This window comes from Onthophagus taurus, chromosome 7 (genome assembly GCF_036711975.1).
Source record: "Onthophagus taurus isolate NC chromosome 7, IU_Otau_3.0, whole genome shotgun sequence".
In the NCBI taxonomy this organism is placed as follows: domain Eukaryota; kingdom Metazoa; phylum Arthropoda; class Insecta; order Coleoptera; family Scarabaeidae; genus Onthophagus; species Onthophagus taurus.
In genome coordinates this window covers 22,393,889-22,418,272 of record NC_091972.1, presented here as the reverse complement: position 1 = coordinate 22,418,272, position 24,384 = coordinate 22,393,889, and the positions used below count along the sequence as shown (strand labels likewise).

The following is a 24,384-nucleotide window of genomic DNA, read 5'->3' as shown; positions in this document are numbered from 1 at the left end:
CAAACTGTGCTGCCCCACCATTTTGCCATATTTGACCCACATATTGAATTGTTGTTTAGTTGACCATGTCTTTCCCTTGGAATGGAAACGCGCAGAGGTTATTCCTTTACTCAAAAAGAATAATCCCCCTGTTCCCCCTGTGTAATAATTCTCCCTGTTCTTTATGAAGTTTTAGAGAAGGTTATGAAGGCTCAATTGGTGGAATATATGGAAACCAATAGTTTGCTCCCTTGAGAACAATCGGGTTTTTGATGTGGGTATAGTTGCACAACATCAATGTTAAATCTAACTGATGATATATTGTCCGCTGTTGACGTGGGAGAGAGTACTGCTGTGGTTTTTGCAAACTACTACGTTATCTAGGTTTTAGTGAAGGCGCAGTAACAATATTGAGTAGCTATCTTAGTGATCGCACACAGAGGGTGAAAGTTGATGATGTCTGATCGCACTGTGTAATGGTGTTCCCCAAGGATCTGTGCTGGGACTTATTTTGTTTTCTATCTATACTTCACAATTTAATAAATTTATTAAATTCTGTAAAATGAGTACAGGGTGTCCCAATTTCGATGTCCGCATAGGCTATCTCCGAAACTAAAAGAGATAGAAAAAAAGTAGCTTACATGTCATGATCTCGTTTTTCGAGAAAATGCTAATGCTGAAAACTCCGAACAGCTATCGTCTTTTATTTTCGCCCTATCGGCAAAAACTGAAAATTATGCGAAAACGACAATCGCGAATATCTCACTTATTATCAAAGATGGAGTATTATAAGTAAAACATTATATGGGCAACTTTTTATGAAGAATTCAGTGGCGGAGGTAGAATTTTTTTCCCATCTTTTATTTTCGAGATTTTTGACGTAACTTTATTTTTTTAAATGGAAACCATAGTTGGCTATGACCTAAAATAATTTGTTATTTTCTTCTGATAACAAATATATATAGTTTGTGGGACATATTTCTTATAGTTATTGAATAATTAACAAAAAATCATTTTGTTCTATGTAAAACTAATGTATGTATTTAAAAGTTAATGTTGCTATGGTGATAACCATACATACTATGATGGAACATAATGTATCAATTTTTTTTGTTCTTTCTAAAACTATTGTATGTATTTAAAACTTAATGTTGTTATGGTGATAACCAGACCATGATGGAAAACATTGTTTCCAATTATTGCCAAAGTTTGTGGTAATATTTAAAAATTCACTAACAACTCTAGCATTATGTGCCGGTGCTCCGTCGTATTGAAAATATATCATTTGAGACATATTTAATGGTAAATTGTCGACCAAAGGCACAATGTGCCGCCTTAATATATTGAGGTATTTACCTGAGTTTAAGTTTTTATGGTAGATACTATATGCCAAAATTCTATTATCTAAAAGGGCACACCATACATTGAAACCCAACCTTCTTTGAACACTCAGAGACTTCATTGGTCCAGATGACATTTTGAACAAACAGCAGATTATTTAATTTTTCTAAATATCATCTACAAAATGCTAATCTTAGATTGACACCTCTGGCACGTAAATAATGAGGTAGCCCCGCTTTGTATGGTTTATACATATTTTTCTTTCATATTCGGGAGCAGCGGCTTTTGGGTCAGACGTCTTGTTCAATTTCTCTGCAAGACGTTGATGGATTTTTCGTAACTGAAGCCAACACATTGACTTCATCCTCTTACAGGTCATTTTGGTATGTTTTTGCACGTGGTTTGGGGAAGGACCAAAAATCTATTAAATTTTCTACTAACCGGCTGAAGGTTCTTACGTGCGGTTGTCTTCTTTCCGGATACCTTGTGAAATATAATTCCGTGGCTAACGTCGCATTCTTATCTGATAGTGATAACATATAGCATTCCATCATGTTACATTTTTCATAATTTTCGAAATGCATTGTAAAGTTTTATTCAGTTTTGTTATACTTTGACACTTAACATGCTGGTGCATCGTACCAGCATATAATGCCAGAGTTGTTATCGAATTTTTAAATACAAACTTTGGCAATTATTTGATACATTATGTTCCATCATAGTATGTATTGTTATCACCATAGCAACATTAACTTTTAAATACATACATTAGTTTTAGATAGAACAAAATGAATTTTTGTTAATTATTCAATAACTACTTATAAGAAATATACCCCACAAACTATATATATTTGTTATCAGAAGAAAATAACAAATTATTTTAGGTCATAGCCAACTATGGTTTCCATTTAAAAAAATAAAGTTACGTCTAAAATCTCGAAAATAAAAGATGGGAAAAAAATTCTACCTACGCCACTAAATTCTTCGTAAAAAGTTGCCCATATAATGTTTTATTTATAATACTCCATCTTTGATAATAAGTGAGATATTCGTGATTGTCGTTTTCGTAAAATTTTCAGTTTTTGCCGATAGGCCGAAAACAAAAGACGATAGCTGTTCGGAGTTTTCGGCTCCGACTTTTTTTCTATCTCTTTTAGTTTCGGAGATAGCCTATGCGGACATCGAAATTGGGACCCCTGTACATATGCGGATGATACCCAGCTGGTATCGGCGGTGACCTTGATACGATTTTTGAATTAGAAAGGATGAGTTTTAATGGCCAATAGCGCAACACTACTTCGCACTTATCCATTAAGATGAATAATACCTTAATTAAAAAGGGCTCTGAAGCTAAGTATCTTGGTATGATTTTAGATACTAGCTTAAGATTTAGAAAACAAATTCAAACATATATTCAGAGATCATATTTTCGGAGATCATCGTTCAAGTTTACCTTTGAAATTAAAAGTGCACCTCTGTGATATGTTTGTTTTTTCACAATTTAACTATATGTTTCATCATAAGGCTGTAGATGCAGTCACGTCACGAAGTATACAAAAGGTTCAGAATAGTTGCCTCAGATTCATTTATAGGATTCGCAAATTTGAAAGAATTGCTCATAAACTTAAGGATGCTGGGTGGCTGAGCATGAGCCCTCGACGGGAGTTTCATAGTTGGTCTCTCTATCAAAGAATCGTTAGCTCTGGAGTTCCGGAGTACCTGCATAATAAAATTAAATATAAACCACTGTGCGAAGGAAGTCAGACAAGGTCAGGTATTACTTTCTATTCTCCAAAACATGGAATATCACTTTTTCGAAGGTCATTTACATATCATGTTTATAAATCTTATGGAAGCTTGTCACATGGACTACGTCAACTGAAATATGACTAATTTCGAATAAAATTGAGGAATATGATTTTTCAGCAGTCAACGGGTCTTGTCTAATGTTTGTTTTTCTTTGTTTCTCTGTGATTTTGTTGTGACCTTCGTCTGGCCTTATTCTTATTGATATATACTCATTGTTACGATGTTAATAGTTACGCCAGTTGATACTGTATTAATGATTTCAAGATTTTGCTTTTGTTTTTTTCTTTTTGTTTGTTATAATTCATGGAATTTTTTTTTGTTTTTTTTTTGCGGTTGGATAGAACAGACTTTTCTGTATCCCGTCGTTTGATCTCCATATATTATGTTATAGTGTAAATTTCTTAAATATTTGAAAATATTTCATTAAGTAGTTTAATTTATTGTAGTTTGTATTGTAGTTTCTTCTTTGTAATGGAGACAATAAAGTCATTATTTATTATTATTATATAGGTGAACCAATAAAAAATGATTGTCAGAAGTGGGATTCGAACCCACGCCCTCAGAGAGGACCAGAACGCTCGAAACCCGAATATATTCGGGTAAGGTTAACCTTGAGTCTGGCGCCTTAGACCGCTCGGCCATCCTGACATATATGTTACACTAGATTAGTGACGTAATCCAACGATATATTTATACAAAATTAGATGTGTTCTCAAACGAGGTTTTTCTTGTTGAGCAATGTACTTATTTATTTACTCTTGATGGTTCCGATTAGCACCAAACTCAACAAAATATGCAATTATGGACAACATTAATTTTAAGGTCTTGGTATTATTATGAAATGGTGACGAATCGTCAAAAGTCAAGATTCTTTGTTTACGCTGGTTCGATGATTATATTACAATTAAGACATATTAAGAAATAGAGGACATGTTAACTGAGTTAATGAATTGAACATAATTAAAAGTTGGAGGAAAAATTGATAATTTATATCGAGTGGTTAAACCGTTTATTATAAAACAGCATTGGCGTAAAGCAATGGCGACAAAAGCGAGAATAGCGATAACTTTGTGTTATTTGGCAACACAAAACTCATATTTGAGTGCAATATGTGTTCTGTGTATTTGTCGCAGGAAAATGAAAAACTAGGGATTTGAGCAAATCCTTAAATTTCTCTAAATACACTTCAGATGTTTTAACTGTTGAAGCAGGAGTTGAAGAAGAATTGTTAACTGGTTCGAATTGTTTTATTGTTGATTAAGAAATTGATTCAATTTCTGGAAAATCCTCTAAATTTATAGCCAATGTTGTGTTACTATTAGTTGATTTAACTATTTTTCTTTTCTGCTTACCGAAATCGTGCAAATTGCACCATAAGCCACCATGTCGCCCTACATTTCGCAATAATCAAGCACGATACAACCCTTTATCCTTCTTCCTCCCTACTTCCTCCATTCTCTCCACTCTCCTGCTATTCATACACTCTCGCAGAAAATGCTGTAAGGAGTCTTCGGCCACTCCGTACACACACACACCCTCCATTCGTACTTCTAACCCTAAACCTCCTAAGATACACGCTAATAGGACCATGACCTGACATTAGCTGAATCTTGCTGGACATGGCCACTTCACCCATTCTATCCTTTATAAATATACCCCTTCCCTTGTCCGATTTCATCCACCTCCATTTCCACGCTATTCTCACATCTCTGGAAACACGCACATCTGTCTACACCTTGTCCGGTATCTTCATCTCTTCTTCCTCTCTGTTCCTCTAAACCAATTCCACTATCTTGCCACTCTTCCTCACACTTTCAAACATCTTCACTAACTCATTCACATACACTCCCCTGCTCCTTTTCACCCACCCCATTGTTGCTTAGTTGTTGATCACAACATATCGGTGCCTATTATCCCCTCTTCTCTTCATTCATTCCATCTCTAATTCTATTGACACGATACTTACTCCATGTTCACATAACACATTTTCACCCGACATTACCACTATTGCTGTGAAAGCATCTCCCCCTTTGTCCCATCCGCATACAGTTCCACAACCGCCTCTCTCGTCTCTCTGTCTCCTCATCATACACGTCGCTGTAACACTCTTCGCTACTCATGCATCTCATCTCCCATTCTCCCCTCTTTTAACTTCAGTCTCTTCCCATGCATAGCTCTGGCGACCAGATATGACAACGCTACCCTACACTATTGTAGAGCGTCCGTGGAGCCGTCCTATAGGTCCCGTCGCCCACAATAGGAAGGCTCTTTTTTAAGCTCTCACTCCGGATTTCGGCTTCATACAGAATAGCGAAAAATACAGATACTTTTGGACTCGCCCCCCAATCCTAGCATGCAATCACTGCCATTCTCCTCATCATCCCGACTAACTTACTTTTCACAAATCTTAAATGATCTACGAAAAAAAACCTGAGTGCCCGACAACTCCTAAGTATTTCAGTAAGTCGACCATTTTTACGTTGCCGAGGACGTGATTTAACTATTAATAGATTATTTAAACTTGAAATATTGTTGTTATTCTTTGAGGAAATTGCTAGTAAGTCTTCTGATATTAATAATATCATGATTCTGCTGATGAAGAAGTAGATCCAAGTCCTCTTCAGTAACAAGTTTTCAAACAACTCTCTCCAAATATGAATAGATTGGACAAGTGATTGTTTAATGGTTCGAAGAAAAGAGGAATTCTTTACCTATAGTACTATTTTTTGTGATCCTTACCTAGTTGGATGTCTAGGCTGTAACAGTACAATTTTGCACGTTGCAATTTCTTGCAAATAGAAAGCAATTTATCAAATATTGTGTTCTCAAAAAGACTATATTGCTTTTGATGTTGAGAACGCTGATTCAAGGATATTTAGAAAAGAAGGTAAAAAGGTTTTGATTAACCCAGAAGTTCTGAAGCCATTGATAACAAACATATTTAATTAGTCAAAATAACTTCCTAGTGCTAGTCGAAGCAAACTATTATGGAAAAGAAGGTGACGCAGAACCTTTTGAACTATCTGCTCTGGGTAGAATGTTTACAATGGATTACTGCTTCCGCCAATTTCATCAATGATGATATCATGTCAGTCGTTGCAGAAGTTTTATAGTTATTATTAGTTTTAGCTATTTTACTACTTATCTAAATTATGCCTAACCAATATCGTAATTAATCATAACTTTTGGTGTGCAATGCTGTAATAAATATTTGGAATGATTTACTTTCTTGGATTACTATATGACAATGATTAACACAAATAGTACAACGTAGGTACTAAATTAATATGAACAAAATACAAAAAAATGTTGTAATACCTATTTGATATAAAATGTAGGTACTATATTGTCAAGATAACTGTATACTGTAGTGAAGATATGGCACGTTATTTTGAAATATAAACCGCCATAAAAGTGTTATACGGTCGCGGTTGCGTTTTAATTCGCGTCGCGGACGACTCGAAGCGTCGTCGGAAGGTGGCGCGTCGGGAACAAGGCGCGGCCTCGCACAGCACGAGTTGACTTGCCCGCTCTGAATATTTATGTTTTGCTATTTAGCATCCCTGAACAAGAACGATTTGCATATAAAACGTCCGTAGACGGTGGCGTACATCGGCCTGGTATTGTTGACTGCGACTCTTTGGATTGTTGCTTGTACAGCGTAATCGCCGTGACGTTGCCGGCCGTTCTCTGTGCCCCATTTATGACAACACACATGGCATACATTACCCTCGATCTCTAAAACTCGCGGACTGAATTCATATGAGAAAACATATACCGGGAACATACACAGGGTCATCTTTGGTTTGAAATGGTGGGTCAATATTATTATCACGTCTAGACGTGGTGTGCTGTTGTTATACGACAGTGTACCTATACTTTGTTATTTCTAAAGTATATGTTTGACAAAGTCTCCGTGCGAGAGTTCGAACGGTTCGAAGTTCTACAGTGTGATATGACAACTTTGTAAGTGGAAATTGATGGTACAACTAGTCGGTAAAGGTTCAAAGTCTGCATAAAATCCAATTTAACTCTTTAAATTTTAAACGAAAACTCCTAAGTAATCGTAATACAGCTAAATTATAAATATGTATAAACGGAGAGGGTTAGAACTGACATAATTAAAAAGTTAATGTGATTAAAAAATTTTCTTAATAATGAAAAAATAATTAATGAATAAAACATTACTATTTCACTAATACTTGTCAAAATATCATAAGCATTCTCTACCGTAATCTAGGTTCGGATAATCTGTAGTTAATGATACTTTGTTACCGGGTTAAATTCCGCCGAGTAAAATGCTTCATTAAATGTGGTTATAATGGGAACGTACCGTCACCAACAATTACAGTTCTCATCCTCCTCCATTAGAATTTATAAGTAGGAGAAACGGTAATTATGGGTTCTTGGAATTTTATTTTCCGTTTATGATTGATGAAGGTTGTGCGCCTTTCATAACGTATCTTTCATGATTTAATGTGAGCATCAATAAGCCTCAGTTCCTACAAATGATAATTACTTTTACATTTAAACCATTTACAGGGTATATGCCCATTATGTTACATCAATTATCTGGAATACTGTATTAAATAAAAATCTAGGAGGAATTTGCAGGTGTTATGTTTGTTTTATATCGCTAGTGATTCAGGTTAGGTAGCACCGTGATTGTGCCCTTATCTAGTGCTAAAATGATAACCAACAAATCAGTTTTAATAATATCGAAGGTAAAAACTTTAATATATCAAATACAAAATGAACGTCGGCAAGAGTAATTTAGTCTTAATCATTGAGCTTCGGCCGCAAACGATCTCTGGTTAGTCGCTCAAACATTCTACAATTTCATCTGATAAAGCCGAAAATTATGAGAATCACATCACAAATTTCACTCGAATCGTGTAACCGGAAGTGGTACTTTACCTGACCACCATATATAATAAACTGATATATTAAATGAGTTAATTGAATGGATTTTTGTAAGCCTTTATAATCATGAAGTGGTCAGTTTTCTTCATTTGGGAAGCTCATATTCAAACCTACTGTTTGATTGAAAGACACGCAGTGATTAAGATCCTATCTACCTGAAACTGGCCATCATAGTGTAACGCCTCGGCTGCGAGCGGGTTCGACTTTATCAGATGAAGTTTAGATATTTTGACTAATTAAACCGAAGTCGCTTGCGGCCAAAGCTCGGCAACTAAGATTATATAGCCAGAAATTGGTCATCATAGTGTAATATTGCGCACGCCAGCGGCCTCGCCTTTGTCGGGTGAAGTTGTATATCTACAGGTAAATATACAACTTCATTTTCCGGTAGATTGAAGTCTTAAGGCTTAATTAGTCAAAATATCTACAACATCACCATAAAGCCGACGCCACTAGCGGGCGACGCATTACAATATGATGACCAATTTCAGATCACCTGATAAAGTATAAGTCGCATGTCGTTAAGAGCTTTTGGGCTTAAATATTTGTTTAAACGTTAACACACGAATGTAACCTCAAAAAATTCGTGGTTACACTGTCATGGACTCCTATAAAATACGTGAAGCTCTAACAGAACGCGAACTAGAGGAAATAGTGCAAAATATTATGCTTGAAGACTATTCCAACAATGACAATAACTCTAGAAGCGATTCAGTAAATGAAGAAGATAACGAGAGTTCTGTGGAAATCGAATCAGATGCCATGGAGGCTAATCCTAACTCTTAATCAAGCGAAGATGAAGAAACAGCTACAAAAAATATTATTTTATAAGACAAGATAAAACCTTGAAGTGGAAAAAGAGTTTCCAACTCCAAGAAGGACAAAAGCAAAGAATATTATATCCCATCTTCCTGGCCTTAAATTCAATGCAAAACAAGCAACAACTCGGATTGTCCTCGTTTGAATGCTTTATGACACATGACATTTTTGTATTAATTACGGAAAAAACAAATGAATACGTAGATCTAATAAAAGAAAACCTCACTAGAAAGCGAGATGCGCAGAATACACACTCATTTGATAATGAGTGGAATGTTGAGAACTTCCCATCTTAGTTTTTTGGACATGTGGAATACCGATGGCACCGGTGTTGAATTTGTTCGCTTATGCATGAGCTCCAAGAGGATTTTGTTTTTAATAAGATGCATTAGATTTAATTATCTGACAAGCAGACCAGATCGTCTAAAATCCGACAAGATGGCACATATACGAGATATATTCGATATATTCGTTGAACTATGCAAGAACAACTATTCACCAAGGGAATATCTTACTAGTGACGCGATGCTTATTCCGTTTCGAGGGCGGTGCGGTTTTAAACAATATATTCCCAATAAACCCTCTAAGTATGGATTAAAAGTGTATAATCTAGCTAATTTTAGAACATTCTATACGTATAACCTTGAACTTTACACTGGAGCTCAACTACATGGTACAAATGCAAAGAGCAATTCTCCTGGTGAGGTAGTGAAGAGACTTGTTATATCCATCAAAGGTTCAAATAGGAATATTACTACAGATAACTGGTATACCAGTATTCCATTGGCTCTGGAATTGCTCAATAATTATTCCCTTGCCATTCTTGGTATTTAAAAAAAACAAGAGGGAAATTCATCATGAATGTCTACCAAGCAGGCATCACCAAGCAAAAAGTAGTTTATTTGGCTATAAAGACAAAATGCTGCTGGTATCGTACGTACCAAAGAAGTATAAGTCGGTTGTACTTGTTTCGACTTTCCATGACCAGCCTACGATCGGTCAGTCCTCTGCGGATCAGAAACCAGAAGTGATAGCATTTTACAACGTCACCAAATGTGGCGTAGATGTTGTAGACCAGCTTTCTGCCACATATACCTGTTCAAAAAGAATAAAGAGATGGCTAGTGACCTTATTTTTTGCCTTATTAAATATTGCTGGCATAAACGCATTTGTAATTAGTACCTAATTACATGAAAAATTAAAAAGAGAAAATGTTGCGAAAAACATTTCTCAAAGATGACGCTCTTAATCTAGGCGAAGAACAATTGAATTTTAGAAGAACCATTGCAACTATTCCTAGACCTCCGAGACCAATTCAGAGTTAAGTTTGAATAATCTTAATCACTAAGTTACGATCGCAAGCGACCTCGGCTTATTTATCCAAAACATCTAAACCGCCATCTGATAAAACCGAAGCCGCTTGCGAGCGAGGCGATACAATATGATGATCAGTTTCAGGTTAACATATTCTTAACCACTGAGCCTCGACCGCAAGCGATGTCAATACATTTTTGGTCTTTTGAATGAACATTTTAGAAAAATTTTGTAGTATAATCCCTCTTTAATTATCAGTTCAACAACCGCAAGCTATTTTTTTGCCGTTTATATCGCCCAGCATCAAGGTTTGAAGAAGGGGTTATTGAGTTTTTTGTATACACTAAAAATATTAAGAGTCGAGTCAGTTAGCAGAATGAAATTATATTTGCGCTATCAATCATTTCTTTGGAAAATATTGTAGATATTTGTTATGTTTCTCGTTTTTATATGATGCAGAAGTGGTTGCAAGTATGTATGTATGACGAATATTAAAGAGGGATCAGGTGAGATAGTTGTGAGTTGATCTTTGTTTTGTGGTGAATTTGTATTTTTACGCTTTGTTATTTTGAGTAAAACAAACAACAACTTACAACTTTCGTATCCAAACTAGAATTTGTCAATTTCAGTAGCAGAATTGATCTTAATAAATGACAGATACACACATTGGTTGGAACTCGAAAAGCCACCAAAAAAATTTACAAATTTTATATTTTACTCCTACAATACACGTATAAATGAACGTGTTTCATAAAAGTTGTCAATACCGTAACATAACATTCGACCTCTCGCTTCGAATATCAAAGCTTGGCGATATTTCAAAAGGTATTAAGTAAAACAACGGTATTAGTATCGGGGAAGGACGTCTCGTGAAAAGAAAAACATACGTAATTCAGGCGAATCCTGTAACGCTATAATCTCAGTCCCGAAAACGAGCAACAAAAAAACCCTGGTATAAACGTGTAAGCGAATAGCTTTACGGGTTGTATTGACGCCCCTTATAAATCATACGCAAATGTCGGACGAGAAGTCTTGCTCTTTTTTAGATCTTCCCTCCTTCTCTATAGCACTTTTACAGGGTTTTCTTTTGCCTCCAGGTAATCCCGTAACGCAAACGTAATTCTTGGCAGTTTCAATTTGTACGAGTCCACTCTTCTAGGCGTACACAGCTATTTGAATATTAAGTTGCCGGTCTGGGTGAAAAAGAAGGCTGTAAAATCAAGGCGACCGAGGCGCCCGTGTTTTTCGCCTTGCTAGTCGTAATTTTCACGATTCTCGTCAATTGAATTTTATGAAAATATAATCTCGCCTGCAATGTTACGTTTTTTATACATTAAAGAAAATTTAATTGTGCGAATCAAATATTTTCAATTCAACTTAATTATTGTCTTCTAAAAATAACATTTCGCGTCGGATGTTTGGAATATCTCCCCATCGAAAAATTCTAAAAATATGTAAAACAATGAAGCATCTTACGCGGAAACAACTGCCCAAAATACTTCACAAAATATGTTATACGTAAACTTCTTCGCTCGGGCGAAATTCTTCTAGTAGGAGAGCTCCTATTTTAAACCTTGTCCGGGTTATGGCTTAACTTCGACGGCAGTTGGCGTAGTTCTCCGACTCCTCTCGTCCGACACGGCCTTTTTTGGTTCGTTTTCGTTTGGCGTCGGCCTCTTTTTGCCGGTTTGGCGCACACGCGAAAACAAATTAAAACCGGCCGTAACAAATGGAGTTCTGGGATAAAGTTTCGCGGGTTAAATTTACAGTCTGCCCTCTCGATCGCGCAGGCGAATGCGAGATTGACGGTAATGGCCCTTCAACCTGGAACCTATTTATTTCCTCGCAGCCAAAGGGAACAGTCACAATAACGCTAAGTGCCGTAGAATTTATTTGTCCTGTCGAGTCGACAGCTCTTGTTGCCGGTTCTGCACACAAATAATTTAGCTTCTCTAATACCACGACCTTAGCGCATACCATGCAATCATTATCCCATTCCATATTGACTTTACATTATAACGTTTACGCTATGTCTTGCTGACGTGCACACACGCAGTTCTATGAATGTAAACTCTACGTAATAATAGTTTGCGAAACGTTATGAATCATTATGGATACTTCTACTCAACATAATGATATATCCCAAAACCCATTTTTAATATACCGCAAAGACATAACTGTACATATAAGAAGACTAAAATTATGTCGTGGTAACTGTTTCTAGTGAAACAAATTATCCCCCCTTTCGTCACGTTGCAACAGACACGCAAGACTTGCTGGCAGTAATTTCTTTATAGATCCCTTAGAAGGGGAAGTACCGCCTGTTGATTTACAGTGGAGACCTTAAATTGCCTCGTGACAAATTGTATCACGTCCCCCATGTCGGTCACTCCTATTCGCAGGCAGAAATTGTTCTCAATCGTATATCAACTGGTAAAATCGATACCCTCATAATTACCCGAACGCATTAGTTAATTAGTTTTTCAATTTTCCGAATGATTAATTGATGGAAGGAAGGATGGATAGCGGAAATCACGGACTAGGTCACCAGTTTAAATTGCACAGTTGGTAGGCTTTGCTTTTAATTAAAAGGAGTAATTGCGCAACTGTAAAATAACTCACTAAAATCGTGACATTACGGCGACTTCTATAACCACCTAGGGGCCTAACGCTAAATTAACACCCTATTCGCTCATTAAACTCTAGTTTTTAAAGGGTTCAAATGCCTCTATTGTTCTGGAATAATTAGGGCTGTAGCAAAATGGTTTGTTTAAAATTTTAAATCGTGGTGTCGCGCCGTAGCGTTTTGGTCCATAAAACAACGGCTAATAACTACCTTCGTATGTAAAACGTGTACGACTCGTTAACTTAATAAAATCGCGCCATGAATCAAAGTTTAGCGTCTCCTAAATAAACACGTATGCTACGTTTTGCTTTGCTTTTTATATTGGCCATCAGGTTTTAACCGACACTTAAAATGCACTTTATGACTTGGAGTGAAAATCGATGCCATAAACATTTTACTGAAAATGGCTAGATCTTTGAAAGAAACAAAAAATGATTCGTTATTAAAATAACATTTTCTGCAGATTCTTGATCAGGAAAGTTCTGCATCTTTGAACGGAATGTTCCTCTTGGTTTATGTGGTGAGCATGGGGCAAGTTAAGCAAAACATTTCAAGGAGTTTGCATCAAGTCTTAAGTAATTCTGCGATGAAATTCCATAGACTATATCAAATTTGCATAATTCATGCGTCATAACTTCATTAAATCTGCACCAAAACTACATTCAGTCTTTGTTGAGGCTGTATTACTCTTCATCTTGCTTGCTGATTTAATGAGTACATAAAGTAAAATTTTCGTTAATAACCCACAATTTGCATCCAGAGCTTATAAAGTCATCAACAAATCTCGATCATACCTGCTGACTTAATGAATTTTCATTAAGTTTTCGATAGGATTGTGTTAAATTTCTCTAATAATCGCGTCAAGTATGCACATTAAGATCAGATCATATTTTCATTAAGCTTCCATTGTGTTTTCAAGTCTTCATATAAATATAATGAATAAATCTGTATTATCATCAAGCCTCCAACATATTTATATCAATGTTATATTGCATCACATTTGCATCCATTCTTTACCAAACCTGCACCAAGACTTCTTTAATTCTGCATCGATCGAACTCTACACAATGTTCCGCATCAAATCTTTACCAAGATTCCAATAAAACAAAGTTTGTAGGAAACCAAATCTTCATCAGGTTTGATTCAGGACATTTTCAAAATGTTTCAAATCCTCATTCATTTTTAACCAAACTTGCACCAAGTCTCCTTTAAGTCTGCATCGAAGAAATTGGCGATAATGTCCTTATCAATCCTGTATAAAATCTTTACCAAGATTCCATAATGTTAAGTCTGTAGAAAGCCAAGTCTCCATCAGGATTGATTAAAGCCTGCTTCAAAACTTCATCAAATTCCCATCCATTCTTAACCAAACCTACACCCAGACTCCTTTAACTCTGCATCGATCCAAGTCTGCATAATGTCCTTAACAATCTTCCATCACATCTTTATCAAGATTCCATAAAGTTAACTCTGTAGACAGCCAAGTCTCCATCAGGATTGATTTAAGCCTCCTTCAAAGCTTCATCAAATCCCTATCCATTCTTATTCCATGAAGTTAAGTGTGTAGGAAGCCAAGCTCCATCGAGTCTACATGATGATTGAATCACATTTTGTAGTTTTCATCAAATCTCCGTCATGCCTGCTTACTTGATGGATGCAATACATCTTCTTCATTAAGTCTGTATCAATATTGTATCAAGTAGGCATCAATATGTGTGAAGTCAAGTTTCAATGTGAGTCTCTGTTCCATGGAGGCAACTCTTCTGTAAATCATCACAAAGTTTCATTAAGTGAAGCGCATACAAGGTCAAATCTTTATCAATTTCGCAGCATGCCTTCTTCAGTACTTCATTATATCTCACCCGCCTCTTACACCAAACTTCTATCAAATCTTTATTCACATTTACACAAATCTATAGCTTTGATGAGGTTTGTCTATGATAAATCAAGACTCAATCGAGTGTACATCAACTCTATTATGTCTGATGTCTTGATGACCGCAATATGTTTCTTTCTAGTCTGCATTAACGCTGTGCCAGGGTTATATCCAGTCATCAAATTGTCGTTAAGTCTATATTATGATTCTATCGAATTTGGGTTAAATTTGTGTAAGGTTAAGGTTCCATCAAATATGCTGTGAGAAAACAGATAAAGTCTATATTAACTTGGCACAAATATTCACACAAGTTTTATTTAGTTAAGTACATAGAAAATCAAGTCTCGTTCAAATCTGTATCACATCAACTCTGATAAGAAAACAGAACCCCTTCTATTTCTTGCCAGTTTTGAACACTTTCCCAACGTTATTTTGAAAATTAAGAACAACCACACAAAACTAACAAATCTGAATGTTTTGTATTACTATCCAATGTGTTAAGTGAGTGACACGTTTTTTTCGCTAACACAACAATAAAGATATCTAACGTAGAGGCATCTAAAGGTATTTTTGTCACCAACACCGACAAAGGTAATATGTAAACACGTTGGTGTTAGCGAAAGCCATTCATTTTCAACCGATAAGAATCGCTAGTCGTTTCCCTTTTGAACACTACCTTCTTTAGTTGGCACCTAACCTAAATAACTGTTCACAAAGACATCTTTCCTTATAACGTTTATAACGAATTTGAAGAGATAATAAATTTATTATATAAGCATTTATTAATTACTTTTGGTTTTTAAAAAAAGATAAGTTACTAAGGATATTGCAGAATTCACTCGGGGAATCCACATAAATTGGAAGATATTTTTAACTTTAGACGAGGAAACGAGCTCGTCTAAGGTTACATAATTCCCACGCACGAAATTACATTTGCTGAGGCTATTTGTGCTGTTAATGCTACGATATGAGCCAACAACACCCCAACCATATTAAATAGGAATAATTATTTCTGCTTGTCGTTAACTCCGGCAAACGTCCACTTTTATTACCCTCGTTTTATGACGGACAAGAACTACTTGATGACGGACCCCATATCTTTTTGTTCCTAATGTGGGGTATTATAGCTCTGAATACCTCGCTTTCGAGATCATTAAGGAGTAAATTAAACATAGGCGGTGTAAGGAACAATGTGGGTTTAGTGCTCTCGGTTTTGCTGGACGTCGGATTTCATTAAAGAGGATATTGGTATAATCGCATTCGTGATTCGAACGGGCTTGACGGAAATGAAAACAGACTGCGAATGGAAGTGAGCAATACATAATAAATAGACGATGAATATTTCATATAGTATAAATAGTTTGTGTAACTGTTGTTGTAAATAAATATTCCATTAATTTTGATTCGTTAAATAATCAATAAGCATGTTCATGGACTATTATGCGATTATTGACGAAGAGTTGTCCTTTAAATACATATACCACCAATGATGTTTGAAATCCGGTTAAATCGTTTAAGTTAATCGACTTAGAGAATTTGGGGGTAGTCACTATGTTCGCGTTTTGGGCTTAATGAATGGGATAAAGTTACCATGGCTTGTTTTTCATTCGGATTGTAACCATACACCATCAACAAAGAGACAATGATTGCGAGGACCATTTAATCTTCATGCAAATTGCATTGTTTGGTGAGTAATCCGTCCTAATTTATTTAATGGCTACGTCCCGCGCCGTTCCGTGAATACTGTTCGCGCGTCTCATCGATTATTCACCATTTCCTGATTGTAACGTGCACGCAACCAATTGAAACATATTATTTATTATGTCAAAATGATCGTTGGAAAGGCTTTTCTAAACGAGTGGCTAGGTTATTTCAAGGTTGCATGCCTATAGCAAATAACAAATCAAAGAACATTTCTAATAGATGTTCAAAAATTGGGTTGTTACACTTCTTTTTATTGTCTTATTCGATAGTTATTATTCTATAGCGATACTATTATTCGATAGCAATGTTGACGACTTCTATAATTTTTTATTTTTCAAACTGGGCTTTAGTTTTTCCAAAAAAAAATAATGAAAATTTGAAAAACTTTGGAGACGTCACCGTCATTTGTTTGAAATAAAAGTCAATAAAAGGTGCATGAGCGAGATGCCACGAGAATCTTATGCGCTAGAAGAAGCGATCCGAACGATGCACGTTTGTGTCTTCACGTTTGCGAAAACATTGTAAACGTCACCAAAGCTTTTATACAGGGGATTTCACCGAAGCTTTCATAGAAGGGATTTTGAATTTTAATATTAATTATTGCAAGCTTTAAACAATTTTAGGATCTAAAATGTTACCAAACCTTCTATTTTTACATAGTTTATCGATCTTTTGAAAGACGGTCTTTCTATTCGATTGGGGGTAACGGTCCCATTATGAATACGATAGTATTTGCCAATATGATTTGATGAAAAAAGACTAATTTTGCACGAAAAAAAATTAATAGCTTAACAATTAATCCTACATGGTGTTTCCGTCAACATGCGAAAATCGCACGTACGTTCAGTTTGAAAAATTGCTCCAACTAACTTTCCATCAATAAATTGCACAGAATTGGAACGAATGCCAAACACGGCCGCAATCAATTAGCAAAATTCGGAGCTCAACTCTAATAGAACGCGGAGGGTGTCGGAAGCGTGGGAGGGCCGGCCAGGAATGTACAGGGCCGCCAAGATAAATTATTAATTGCGCCTTATTGGCGCATAAACTTATTACTTAACCTATCGAGTCGAGCCCCGCGTCCAACTGCGAAGCTATTTAAACTTTGCCTATTTGTCATACAGTGAGGCGAGAAATTGTTACCGCCCAGCGCATATCCCGCGTGCATATGTACAGAAATTTCCGTTGCAGAATGTTAATCACGCTGCTAAGTTTGAGCTTCAAATTGCTGTTCGGCGTTTAAATAAATATCGCTCTGTATAGATAACGGTGACGTGGGTGTGACGCTCTCTATTCGATCTGTTAACTTCCGGAATAATTTCCTAAAGCTCGTTCGTACTCAATTTCTGCATCTATCGTTAATAACACGCTTTTACGAATATAACTTTAAATTAACTTTATTGTTTTTCTTGTCCAATTGAAATATTATTTACTCTAGGATTTTCCTTGCCCTGAAGTGTTAAGTGTTCGTGTAGTAAATGAAGCAAAATGTGACTTTTTGGATGTGCTGCGTACTGTTCCAGCGTTGCGCATTCATTTACTCTTTCCTGATTTGGAGCGAAAGACTTAAGAGAGGCTTTACTAAAAGTGTAAAGCCTTGACTCTTGACGACAAAATCATTCCTAATCAAATCCAATTAAACGTACGAATCTAACTCCAGGGACTACGTAACTATGTGATGTACAAGAAAGTCATAGACATAAAAACTTGTGGAAAATGTTCTGTCCTCTAAGAACTCAAGTACATGAAACTGATAAGCATACAATTACGCGGCTGTTGGATTCCTTTTTATATGTTTTAATGAGTCTTCTAGATTTTGTGAAGTATGTTTGTCACTTTTATGTCTTTATAGTATTTCAAAAGCTCAAAAGCTCGTCTTTGGCGCTAAATTATAGTTAAGTTTTAGCAGCCTCAACTACAACATCTTGTGATGTAAACTCTACATCACCCAGCTTGAACCCATCACCAAGTCAATTCCAGTTTGATAATATTAGGCACACATATTTTAGTCGTAGATATATCTGTTCACAACGTTGTCCTTCTCATCATTATGCTGATATTTGGCTTTGACCACCAAAGCAGAATAGAACAGTACTAATTTCAAAGTTGAGAATAGCCTATAGCTGTAGCATCCCCTATCCGACTTCTCTTTAGCCATTTTCTTGTTCGAAGTTGAGTCTGTTGAAACACTAGCTTGCTCCAACTATAGCATTTTGCAGATCAGCAAGAGTTGCTGGACAAGTTTGGCATAGTTCTGTGTTCCTGAACTTCTTCGTCATTGTTTCGATAAAATGTTCATCTTCTACAAGCTAAAAGCTAAACAATCAAGTTAAGAAAATGAAAAGTAAGTGACAGATTGGGAACTGCCGAAATGAGATAAGAGAGAGCTTTCCAAAATGACATAGCCGTTAACATGTCATAAAAGTCTTTTCTAAGTAACCACTCCATATATTTACATTCTTATAGCCTATTCTATTAAATCATACGTTTGTCTCCAATGTGGGAAAAAATAGAGAGGAAGAATTGTTTGAAGACGCACTTCCCGAATCTCTGGGTATGTGTCAAGTCTGGTTGGATGACCTCAGATTTATATCTACAGTGGCTGAAGCATTTTTGTAAGCAAACCAATTTTTGTGTTATTACTGTGTACCAAGTTTATGAGCTTTTTTCTAAACCCTATGATATAGATGCTTCCCATAGGAAGGCTGCATCTATAGAAAATGTATTAAACGAATTTTCAAACACAAGATTAAGTACAGTTGATCTTGAAATTTTTCCTGGCCATCTTTTTCTGGCTGCAGATAACACAAATATTGAACTTAAACATACGAACCCAGAAAAAAAATTCTGAAGAGGAGAATCTATCTGAAAATAGTTGTTTAGGCGACAGGAATCAACTAATAATAAAAGAACTACAAAACAATCATTTCTAGAAGTATTTGCTCCTCCAAAAATATCAAACCAAGTGAAACGTAGAAAGCAAATAAATAAACACGCAATTTTGACGTCTTCTTCAAACACGGAAAAAGAAAGACAGAGAAAAAAAGATACGAAAAGTTAACAACAAAGGTAAGAAACGAAAAATTTTCAATGACAGTTCCTCGACGGATGCACATTGCTCCAACTTCAGCCGAATTACTTTACGTAAAACACCAGTAACGTCTAAGCAAAACCACCAGCTCAACGACACTGAAACTGACACTGATGACAACGACAACATGGACGATATAGCATGCATCTACTATAACATTACATACAATAACGTCGTGTGCGACTTATGCACCTAAACTTGATTAGTCTAATTTAGCTAATGTGGACTCTACGTTCAGCGTAGTTTTTCTTATTTAGTATCACAGTTCATAGTAACCATGAACAAAGTTTTACGCATTTAATCTAGTGCGTAAAGTGTTCGTACATGAATATAACAGTTTGTTTTTATTGATTTGTCTAATCTAAACATCTTTTAGGCCCATTTTTACCATCTTCCTGATAAACTATCTGAGGGACAATTACCAGGGTTACAGCGGTTTTAAGCGTTCTCATTGATTGAAAGCTGGATTTATCTATCGGTTAATTTATCCAGAGGTGGTAAATGTGGTCCTTAATGTGTTATTTTATAACACCCAGGTGGTAAAATGACATAGTTAATAGTTATAGTTAATAGTCATAGTTAATAATAATTATTTTATGTTATTGAATGTTTGTAAAATAGTTTATTTGAAATTTTTCCAATGGTTTCCCAAATAAAGTTTATTTTTAGAATATACCGGGTGTTTAAAAATTGTGTTCTGATATTTTACCCACTTATAGTTCTCATCAAGATAAACCAAAAAGTCTTATTAATGCCTCTCTAGTTAGGAGCATTTTACATCAGCAACAATTTTGTCCTTACCATGTTCATTGAGTACAAAACCTTGTCGCTCCTGACTACGTTTCGAGAAGAGCATTTTCTGAAGTGATGCAGAAATTTGCACAAAATCCGATATTTCATGCTAGTGTTTTATTCACTGACGAAACTGCTTTTAGAAAAGACGGAATTTTGAGTTTTAATAACAATGACGTTTGGACGGATGATCCTCACGCTGTTGTGCAATGAAGAAGCTAGCATAAGTTTTCTGTAAATGTTTGCCTTGGTATACATTGTGACCGATTGATAGGATCAACGATTCTTCCTAATCGCTTAACTAGCGAACTTATTCGAGGATGTACTTCTCCAGGATAGGTTACAAATATGAATTTTATGGTGGATGGATAGGAAGAGGAGATTCAATAGTTTGGCCACCTAAATCACCTAATTTAAATCCTCTAGACTGTTTTGGATGGGGTTACTTAAAATCATTAGTGTATTCAGCACCTGTTAATAACTTGGAGGATCTCCAGTAAAGAATACAAAACGCATGTGAGACTATTCGCCAATCTCCAGGAGTCTTTGAAAGAGTGGGCGATTCTTTTGTATGAAGATGTCAAGCATGTCTTCATATGGATGGAGGTCATGTAGAACATTTACTTTAAGCATTTTGTGTTCAGCTGTTATGTTCTGTCTGTATTGTTTGGATCATCATGTTTCAGTTTAAATCTTAGCAGCCAATCTCACCAATTCTCAGACGATCCATTTTTACATGTGATTTTACAACAAATTAATCTTTATGTCTTCACATTCTTCACTCAAACAAACTGAATGGCCTATCGGAATCGAGCTAAATAAATTTCCACTTGGCGCAGAATTTACTTCAAGGGCTATGAGACCCAACTCTTCCATTAAACCATGTACGTTTTGGCAATATGCAATCCGATCATCACTTCGAATGTATTGCAGAAATGCACCTTTTCTTGATTGAAAATAGGATACCTTAGCTCCCCTTATCTCCCATTTAACTTGATTTTCCAACTGGCATTTGTAGATTTATTGCCGCTTGTTGGTGATTTTTGGCCGCTGCTATTATAATACTATGATAGGCAAAAGTGTTTATCGTATTATATCATGCTCTATATTCAGAAATATCTCCAGTATATAATATAAGTACAGGAATAGCCCTAGTACACTGCCTTATAGTACTCTTGGCTTTAAGTTATTCCTGATTAACCCTGAAGGGTCGATCTAAGAAACATATAATAATTTAGCAATTGTGAAAACTTGCTTAATTCGTAGTAGAGCACCTCATGTCACATTCCATCAAAAGTTTGAGCTGAATAAATACAAATCTAAAATTACCAAGGTATTAACTTACCAAACTCATTGTTATGTTTTTTTTATTACTCTTTTCGAACAATTTTATGGTATCATCCGTACACAGACTGTTTTTAATTCCTCTATTGTAAGCGCACTACACAGAATTTCAATTTTTCAATTCAATACCCTGTTTCATTATCTACCACTTCATTCATTTCATAAATTTTTTAAAGATGACCGCAACGTGTCGAAACAATGCTTATAATATGCTCGAATACAATATATTTAGAATACGTTTTGTATTCCAAAATCATAAATAATACTTATTCTTTCGTTTTGATTAAAAAAATTCTTATACTACTAAAAAGACATATTTCGCCGGTGAACTCGGCTTTCGGAGATGAAATATTTTCCTTTCTCAACGAATTACCTTCTCAGTGAGCGTCATAAACATTAATTTCCCGAGCCAATATCGAAGCAAGAAAACCTTGGTGGTCCTTTGAGAGAAAAGAAATTCAGCGGGGTGTTAGAAAAAGTGAGTTTCTTTGACACGAAACGAATTCAATCAGGTGTGGCCGCCCAGCCACCACCAAAGGCAGCGCACGCGGACGGTGATGTTGGCACGAAATGTCATTACCGCAATCGATAATTAATTATTTTTCGGGAGGAGGGTTCCCTTATTAAAACATCGATCACACTCGCGAAGCGACCCCAACGGGGCCCATTGAAAAATATTCAAATTCGAAATCGATATTAATATTTACGCCCAGCGTCTGTAAAGAAGACTAAGGACGGCGTTTATAAATAGCGGGCTCGGAACCTCCATTGTTCGTCATTTTCCGCCCTGAAGGCAAATAAATGAGCAGTTAAATATGGTGAATAGATAATTGATAGGGGGGACCGCGGGGTAAGCGGGGTCCGTTGTAAATTTGAGCGGCCTCTCGGCGATAACAGGTTCGAGATATTTTGAACTCGAATATTAATTTAATTACACGTTGTTTATGAACACGTTAAATTCGCGGCTCATTGGGCTAAAATAAATTTTATTTTAATCTGCACAAAAACAGACACTCGCAGGGCGTGTTTATTAGCTACATCTCATTCATGCTGAAGTTCGATTTATATTTAAAAGCGAAATAATAGCTGCATAATGTAATATTATTTTATAATGACTGATATAAATTAATTTAAAAACTTTTATGTTTTGTTACTAAACGTAAAAATATGTGGGTTAATAAATGTATATTATGATTTCAATTAGCAATATGCAATATAATTGAGAATATGTTATAATTAATGCTATGGTGTAAAATTCAGCATATTATTATTATTTATTGATATCTATTTGAATTTAATGAATGCTATGAATGTTTTACAATTTCCTACTTAATGCATTTAAATTCACGTAGTAGGTACAGTAAATTGCTCTGATATGGCGATTTGGTGCCTTCATTAAGCAATGTTGTTGGGCGGCATAGGGCTAATCCTCTTACGGAGATCTATTATATGGACCGACCGAGCGTTGAAATCAATTCGTAACCGAGCAAACCATCTAAGCCGGTATAATCCAATATGTTGCCTGACGGTCACTCCGCATACCTACAGCCCCCAACGTCTGTCTACCAACCAGGTACACATACACACACATGCCCACATGGTACGTTTGACTATAAAGCTAAACTAGCTCCAAACTACTGCAATTACCCCTCCGGTTGCTTTGATATTTACACGGTACAAGGATACGGATATATCGAATCATAATTGTCAGTTGAAAATGATGATGTACACTTCCATTAACACTCTGAATCCTTTCTATATCGGTTTAATCTATTAGAGTGACAGGATGAATTTAACATCCGTGCAGAAAAACGATGTGTGGAAAAGGTGAGCTATGTAATAATATCATCACAACTGACATGGGCAAACGGCAAAACCCTGACGGGGACAAAACATGGTTCCAGCATATGTGCCCTCGGGGTACGGTCTCTTCGGAAGGGCTATATTTTAAAGGATCTCGGTCGCACCCTCGCTATGCCCGCCGTTCATTCAATTACTACCATGACTCTCGTTGTACCCCGCCTCTACGTGTGGCACATTCATAATTAAATTTATTGTATCGTGGCGTCGCGTTGGTCCCACAGCGAACTTCGAATAATTGCTATACAAATTTTAATGAATATGTCTACCAAAGGTTGATGTTTACAATGTGGTCTTGTAATTGAAATGTCTGATTTTAGAGAAGGACGATAGAAACTCGTTCATTTCTATTATTTTTATGCTTTTATATTAAATATTTTCTCAAATAACTTCTTTAATAACACCGAGTCTGTGTTGCAAATAGGTTACCCTTATTAGAAAGGCGTTTCATAGGTTGCATTATCTTCCGTGTTACATTGATATTTTATCAGATAATCGTGGGAACCTCAAGTGTGGACGCATCTCCTCCCACTTTAGTTGTGGCATTCTTTCTATTTTCGACATAACTTATCAAATATTTCTTTTCGCGAAATTATTAAAAACACAATTCACAAAATAATAATCAGAATAATAGGGGAAAGGAGGTAATTGCGAATACTTAAGGGAAAATTGAAATAAAACAAAACCTGATAAAATTACGAATATTACTTAGTACTGAGACTTTACTTACACTAATCAATCTTAAGTTCTCATAGAGAACGCAGATAAATTTTCAATATAAATCAAATATTAATAAAAAAACAAAACCTTGGTATCCGTGGTGTATGAGGTAATAACAAACATAGTCTTAAGTAATAAATCAATCACATAAATCACAAATAAATCCTCTAGATATACTTTCAACAC

At 35.8% G+C, this 24,384-nt stretch overlaps 1 protein-coding gene and 1 non-coding gene across 2 annotated transcripts in view; one reads left to right on the top strand and one right to left on the bottom strand.

The window, feature by feature from the left end:
• Positions 1-24,384, top strand: part of LOC111415938 (neural cell adhesion molecule 1) — a 266,395-nt gene that overhangs the window by 85,351 nt on the left and 156,660 nt on the right. The window lies entirely within an intron of this gene.
• TRNAL-CAA (transfer RNA leucine (anticodon CAA)) lies at positions 3,660-3,777 on the bottom strand. Its single transcript has 2 exons — positions 3,740-3,777; positions 3,660-3,704 (listed from the first exon to the last, which is right to left on the bottom strand). It is a non-coding gene; the product is annotated as a tRNA-Leu (tRNA).